Here is an 8,554-nt window from a genome sequence, read left to right as displayed (position 1 = left end):
AATCAAAGTTGCATAGCTATTAGTAAGAACCCGATGTTCCATGCAAAAATCAAGTACATTGAGATTCAATAACACTACATACGATAACTCATTGAGGATGAGGTTGTTGGGATGGAGTATTGCCCAACAAAAGATAATCATGGAGATATCTTTACCAAAGCACTTGGTCGTTCCAACTTCCAAAAGCATCGAGATGCTATTAGTATTGGTCCAAGAGCGTACGGGTGGACATTGAAGAGAGGGGGCGTTGGTGTATGTGTGCAATGCCCACGTCCCATGAGTTAATTGACACACTTATCTGACGTATAGTTCAGATGAGGTCGATGCGATAGACCACAATGGTAACACGAAGACAGAAGACGTTACCCTCCGAGACACAGGGGTTTGGGGGCAGCGCTCGCGATGGGGAGAATGGGGGGCAATGCCCTTCGAGACGGTATGACCTATTCGGTGTGAACGATGAGCATGATATGTCAAAAACAACCACTAATATCAAAGACGGCCACTAATGTCAAAGTCGACCATGGTAGGTGAGGTACCACCACCTGCCATGGTAGGTGAGCCACCTATGTGCTTCTTCCACGAACCAAAGGTTATAAATAAGACCCCTCTACCGAAGCACCACACACATCTTGACTGCAAGATTGTGTCATCTTTTGTTTTTCTATTTGTTGTCATTTCGCCTTTGAAACTCATTTAGGGAGTGCATGGCTGTACAAATTGTTGTAATCCGATTATTGTAATAAAATTGTGTTATCTCCTCCATCGTTTCTTCAAAACAGATCTTGGTGTTGTTATTGTACATTATAGTCTTATGAGGGCTTGCAGAGATGATACCCACAAACATCATCCATATTTGTCAAAAGAAAACAAGGACTACAACAACAATCAAAAAAAACAAAAAACAAAAAACTACCATCTTAAAATAAAAATAAAACTCAAAACAATAGCTCCCTTATCCAACTTATGAATTTCAAACTAGTCTAACAACTAGAATGCTCAATTAATTAATTTACTCATGAGTAATATGAAGTTTTAGAGAAAAACTCAAATGCATCAATAGAGCTCTCAGTGTGTAAGTCAATTTAGTCATTCAAAACAATCCAAGTTATCCGAATGCAAATGAATTTAGATCATTCCATTTTTTAGCTTTGACTTCAAGACCTCACCATGGTGTCTCTCAGAAACAAAACCTCTCATTGAAAATAGGGCAAACATTCACCCAAGAAATCAATTGAACAAGAGTATTTAACTAGCAATTTCAAGTATAATTCACATGAACAGAAAAAATGACACAGATGGAAACAAATCTCGATAATTGAGTAATGGATTATAATATCAATAAGTAGCATGTTAGTGGCACATAATTAATTAAAATTATTCAAAATTGAAACACATGGCAATTTATAAGATCAAAAAAGACTTTCATTGGTTGTAATGTATTTGAGGTAAGAAGGAAAGGGAATCAAAATTGTCATGGCTTTTCAATGTGGCTTAGGACATTACCCATGACCATCACAAATTCTAACCTATCCAAACACAAAGTTAAAAACCCAAACATGAAATAGGATTAAAGAAAACACACCAAAACAAGGATTTAAACCACAATCTTCAAGAAGTTATTACTCAGGAGGGCCGTAAATGGGGCATTAAATAAGATATTAGTGTGCTTATAATAGAGGACATACCTAGAGCTTTTTTTTTTTTAGAAAGAAAAAAGAATTCTTACCCAATCCTATATTCCTCCAACATTTACAAGCCACTGCCAATGATATCCTTCAAACATTGTCAACCCTTGAACAATATTTGCCCACAAAAAATTTCCCTAAGCTAGCCAAGAATAAGGAAAACACTAATGGCTCAAAAAGGGTAAAAATGATATTGAAAGTTAAAAGAATTAAGGCTCGGATTTTCAAGAGGACCTAAGATCATGTTCTATAAATTGCCAAGATTCAATATTGAATAATAATGAAGCTTATATGTCACTAACAATGAAATATTTCTATATGAACAAATTGAATTAAGGTTACCCTCAAATGAAAGATAAGCTCAAATATAACAAGAAGGTTTAAGTTTCCACTTAATTTGTAAGGATTTCATTCAAAGCATTGTCAAACTCAAATATATTTCAAATGGCTCGTAGATGTGCTGGAGTGAGATGCCAATTTGATGATTAAGCATCTCTTAAAACAAAGTATTACACTAAGTCTATGAATCATATAAAAGCATATTAGAAATCAAACAAAGTTTAAATTCACTCATCAAACATAAAAATAAATAAATAAATAAATGTATTCTCTCTCTCTTTCATTTTTCAAAAAAAAAAAATCTTTTTTTTAATAACGGATGTCTCCACACACATCTCCCCCCCCCCCCCCCCCCAAAACTTAAATTATGCATTGCCTTCAATGTATACAAATGAAACACAGAGAAAAGATTAGGGAGAGTTAGAAGAAGGCATCACCTTAAATGAATCCAAGGCATATCTACAATAGGTTAGAAAACAAACAAAACACCAACATCAAAGTAAATGCCTAAGGATTAGAAATTACGACGACAGCAGAAATATTTGAAAACATGGCATTGCTTGGGCTGCGCATGCCTGCAATGTTATCCTGACAACAGACAAGGATATTTGGATATAATTTATAAGGCAGATAGGTGCCGCCAAGGATAAGGACCATTGGTAGAAGATTTGAGAAACTAGGAAAGAATGCCCCTATTTGATGGAGCTATTCTCTTTCCTGCCTAGACTTGAATGATGTACCTACAATGTAATCAAATATTAATCACCCAATATTTTTACAAAATATCAACATCATGGGTCAACAGTAATGATCACTAAATCAGTAAATTAGAAGAAGTGATGGCTTCAATTTTCAACTTTCAACAGATATAGACAGCGGGATAAGGAGACAGAATGTTTTTTAAGAAATTTCAAAAAACCTCTCAAAAGATCTGGAATATGAGAGATAATGGTACCTATAAATGGAAGCGAATTCACAAGGGTTAGGCATTCAAGACATCAGTTTGATCTTACACTCCAAAATTTTCTAACTTTTCTTAAAGACTCTCAATCATCCCCATGGCAGGATCTTCATCTTCCAACCAAGTTTCGGATTTGAATAAGGCACTAGATGTGCCAACCGGTCCTAATCCCTTATCGTCTCATAACCGTAATAAGGTACTAAGATATATCCTTGGTTTATCTTATTTTTCACCTCAGCTCCAAGGGGATGTGATGAGGAATGAAATGGCAATGACCACAATGTCCGATACACGTACAACTTCCTATGCAATTTCTCTTAATGCTCAGGTTGTCACTCCAATATCTCACCTAACCCAACGTCTGCAGAACTAGAACACTACTATGAACCGCCTCCAAAATGAGATTGTCTTCCTGCAGCATATATCCCAAAAAGACCAACAAAAAATGAAAGACTTGAGGCAAGAAAATAAAGTGCTGAAACAGGAGGTGAATGAGCTAAGGAAGCTGGTGGACAATTAACAATCTTGAGCCTAGGACACAAGGGCTGGAGAAAAGTCGAAAGCATATCCAGCAGGAATATAAGTGACTCAAAGCCATGTTGCGTGGAAAGGGCAAGACCTCTTGTTTCCAACTTAAGGGACGAGGTGAAGAGGCATGACAAAGGTTTAGCCTCTTTTTTTTTTTTTTTTTTTTTTTTTTTTACACAAATAGACCAAATACCAAATACCAAATACACCAATTGTAAACCTCTCCCCCACCCCCCCCCCCCAAACTTAAAATGTGTATTGTCCACAATGCATAAATAGATAAACATCAAAAACCCAGAAAGAGATGAGAGGGAACAAAAAAACACATGTATGAAACCGAACACAAAGTAATGGCATGACGCAAACCTGCAAAAGGGGTTAGAAAGAACAAGAACAATTAAAAGACAAAAAAATAAAATACAAGAACATAAAAAAGCAAGGAAAATGAAATATATACAAAACTACGAGACTAAAGGTGGTTTAAGTAGAGGGGAGGTCCTGGTAAACAGGATCCACCAATTCCTCCTCAGTGCTAACACGAGGAAAATTCTCCAAAAATGGTTTCAGACGTTCCCTATTTACCTTAAAAACATTACCATCTTTGGGATTTTCAATATCCACAATGTCATGAGGGTAAACTATCCTTACTATGTAAAGACTTGTCCAACAGGATCTCAACTTACATGGAAAAAGGTGAAGTCTAGAATTGTATAATAAGACTTTTTAGTTAAGTTCAAATTGTCTCCCCACAACGTGCTGATCATGAAAAACATTTACCTACTCTTTGTAAATTCTAGAATTATTATAAGCATCTCTTCTTAATTCCTTGAGTTTATTCAGTTCCAAAGAACGGTGGTCACCTGTCATTCCAAGATTTGAATTCAAAGTTTTAATGACCCAGAAGGCTTTATGCTTCATTTCCACAAGTAAATGTCAAGTTTTACCATATACTAGTCTATAAGGAGACATATCCAAAAAGGTTTTGAAAGCAGTGCAGTATGCCCAAAGCACATCAACTAATCTCAAGGATCAGTCTTTATAGTTTGGGTTTACCGTTTTTTCAAAGATAATTTTAATCTCCCTATTAGCCAATTCTGCTTGCCCATTAGTTAGCGGGTGATAGGCAATTAAAACTTTATGAATGATACCATATTTCTTCATTAAAGTTTCAAAAGATCTATTACAAAAATATAAGTCGTCATCACTAATGATTGTCTTAGACATCCCAAAACAAGATAAAACATTTTCTTTTAAAACATTGACCAGTACCTTGTGATCATTAGTTCTCGTTAGAATAGTTTCTACCCATTTGGATACATAGTCCACCACTAAAAGAATGTAAAGATAACCAAAGGAAGAGGGAAAAGCACCCATAAAATTGATAACCCAACAATCAAAAATTTCAATAATCAATATAGGATTTAAGGGCATCATATTTATATGTGTGATCCCTCCTAACATTTGGCATCTGTCACAACGTTTGTAGAATTCATGAACGTCTTTAAAAGGAGTGGGCCAGTAAAAATCATTTTGCAAAATTTTTGCAGTGATTTTTCTTGAAGAGAAATGTCCACCACAATCTCCACTATAACAGAATGAGATGACACTTTGAGTCTCTCCATTAGGCACACATCTTCTCAAAATATGATCTAGGCAATATTTAAACAAATATGTAACATCATAAAAGAACTGTTTGACCTCAGCTAGAAATTTATTCCTTTCTTGGGCATTCCAGTGTGATGGAAGTTGCTCAAACACAAAATAGTTGACAATGTCGGCGTACCAAGGTAGGTTCGCCACAAGGAACAGATGTTCATCTGAAAAACTATGTCTGATAGGGTGTGCTGTAGAGGGTTATCAAATACTCGGGACAAATGATCAGCTACAACGTTTTCAACTCCTTTCTTATCTTTAATAATTAAATCAAATTTATGAATGAGCAAGATCCACCGAATACGCCTTAGCTTAGCATCATGCTTAGAAAGCAGATACTTGAGCGCAACATGATTCATAAAAACAACAATAAATGAATCAATAAGATATGAAAATCATCCTAGGATTTTTTTTTTTTTTTTTTTTTAATTTTCTTGAATTTTGTTATTAGTGTATGTCGGGTTGGGTTCGTGACAAAACTAATAGACTTGTTAAAGATTAGTCTTCTAGATTAGTTCAACGTTACTTTGAATTCCCAGAAGAGTCCATCCAAGCACTCCATCCATAAATTCTCAAAGAAGACCTCCATCCTTTGGAGGACCAATGGCTTTGGAACTCCAAAATAACCAAGAACTTCCACATGAGAGGGATGAAAATGGAGACTCAATTCATCCTCCCGAGTATGCTCCACTTCAATATGAAGAAGCCAACCCTCTATTCACTCAAGTTAATCAAGAGGGTGACAACAACCAACCCTTTCACTAGGGTCAAGTGGGGCAAATGTCTTTCTTTGGAAATCATTACAATATGCAATACCAAGATGGACTGGGGGCACAACAATTTCAAAATTTTCAAAATGCCCCAAATTGTTAAAATGTCCCTAATGTTCCTATCATTCAACCGGCAAAAACATTAGGAGATTATTTCAATCCTCTAAGGTCTAGTGAGCCTTTTTGTATTCGTTTACCAATGTAAGCTCGCCACTTTGTGTTGAAACCTGAAATGATTACGATAATACCCACTTTTCATGGTATGGATTTAGAATCCCCTTATTTGCATATGAAAGAATTTGAAGTAATTTGTTCAACTCTTACTAACCCTGTTGTCCTTAAGATATGGTTAAACTTAAGTTTTTCCCTTTTTCTTTAAAGGATAAAACTAAGTCATGGTTATATTCCCTTAAACCCCGTTCTATTACATCTTAAGAAGAAATGCAAAGAGACTTTTTGAAGAAATTCTTTTCCACACAAAAAACCATTGATTTGACCAAACAAATTTGAAATTTTCCTAAAAAACCTAATGAAGATTTTCATCAAGTGTGGGAACACTTCAAGGAGCTTTTACAAACCATTCCATATCATGGTTTAGATACTTAGCAAATTGTAAACTTTTTCATGCAAGGGCTTTCACCCAAGAATCGCTAATATATAGACTTGATATGCAATGGCGAGTCTTTAAACAAATCACCCGAGGTTGCATTAGATTACTTTGAAGTTTTGGCGAAACGAGGCCAAACTTGGGGCACTTCTCAATCCGTTGGAACATCGAAGTAACCTGGTATTCAAAGTGGAGGAGGGATGTACCAACTCAAAGAAAAGGACGCTGTGTTAGTTAGGATTGCAAAACTCACAAGGCAAATGATGGCTTTGCAAATGAAAAGAGAAAATGAGGTTACAACTGGACCTAGATTGGAAGAGGTCTGTGCAATTTGTGAAACCCAGGGACACTCCACTACTGAGTGTTCCACCATTCCCTCTCTGAAGGAAATGATTAGTGGCTAGGCAAGTGTAAATTCTTTTAATCAATTCAAAAAGGCCCTTCAACAATTCATACTCTGAAACTTACAATAAATGGTAGTCAAATCACCCTAACTTTAATTGGAGGAATCAAGAGGTGGTTAATCCTTCATTTCCTACTCAAAGTTTTAATCACCATGCCCAACAGAATTTTCAAGGACAAGGAGCCCAATTCCATCAAAGTCGAGGTTCTCGGGGTATGTTCAAAATCATCCTCAAGCATATGCCCCTCTAGGGCAACAAAATGCTCCACCATACCAACCCCTTCATAAAAGAAGTCTAGAAGATCAAATGCAACAATTCATAGCCCAAACGAGTCAATCAATTTCTCAAATCACTCAAATCTATTAAGGACATGAACGCTCAAATTACTAAGTTGAACACCGCTATTGGGGTACTTCAATGAGAAAAAAGGTAAGTTTCCATCTCAACCCCAAGTTAATCCAGTGGGTCAACAAAGTATTGCGAGTACTAGTGGCTCCGAGGTGACTATGGAGCATGCTAAATCCATTACTCTTAGAAGTGGCAAAGAAGTTGAAAGAAAAATGCCACAAAAAGAGATTTTAAAAGGAAATGATGAAGGCTGTTCAAGCAATGTTTTCAAAGAGCCCATTGATGAATCTAAGAGTAATGAGGTGACACAAGAACCCCAAGAGATTGAGGGTGAGAAAATTGTTGTAAAAGATCTAATAGTCGTCCTTTGCCCATAAAGACTCAAGGCTCCTCAAAAGGGAAAGTGTAATGCTAAAATGCTTGAAATGTTCCAACAGGTGAAGGTAAACATACATTTGCTTGATGTCATAAAGCAAGTGTCCGCATATGCTAAATTTTTAAAAGATTTGTCCACTATGAAGCGTAAGCATAACGTGCATAGCAAAGTCCTTTTCGCTGAACAAGTGAGCTCAATACCGAATGCAACTACACCTCCCAAATACGAAGACTCGGGGAGCCCAACCATTTCATAGTAATAGGGAGTTCAAATTCAAGCATACCTCGCTTGATTTGGGGGCGAGTGTGAATCTGCTCCCCTACTTTGTATACGAACAACTTGGGTTGGGAGAGTTGAAGCCAACAAAGATGACTCTTGAACTGGATGATAGAAGTATTAAAATTCCTAAAAGAGGTATGGAGGATGTTTTACTTCAAGTGGACCAATGACAACTCTTGGGGATGATGGCGAAGTGTTTGAAGCTAATAGCATTGATGTTCTTTTGCAGGAACACTTGGATGTTTTCTCTTGTGAAGACCCTCTTGAAGCGTGCTTGGTGAACGTTGTAGAGGATGACTGTGTTGAAAACCCTGAAATGGAGCATTTCTTCTCTCTTCTTGATGTAGTTGAGGTCTTCGAAGTTCATAATTGGACTCCGAAATTTGAGGAGTTAACTCCTCTTGAGACTAAAATTTTACTATCTCATGTTCAACCACCCAAACTTGAGCTGAAACTATTGTCATCACATTTAAAATATTCCTTTCTGGATGATGGAGAGACTTAACCTATGGTGATCTCCTCTACTTTAGAGGAAGCCCAAGAGGCCAAATTGTTAGACTTATTGAGATCCCATACAAGTGCTATAGGGTGGAATATAGCT

The sequence above is a fragment of the Malania oleifera genome, chromosome 3 (assembly GCF_029873635.1).
Source record: "Malania oleifera isolate guangnan ecotype guangnan chromosome 3, ASM2987363v1, whole genome shotgun sequence".
NCBI lineage: Eukaryota > Viridiplantae > Streptophyta > Magnoliopsida > Santalales > Ximeniaceae > Malania > Malania oleifera.
The sequence above is the reverse complement of the archived record's forward strand: the minus strand, read 5'-3'. Positions refer to the sequence as shown.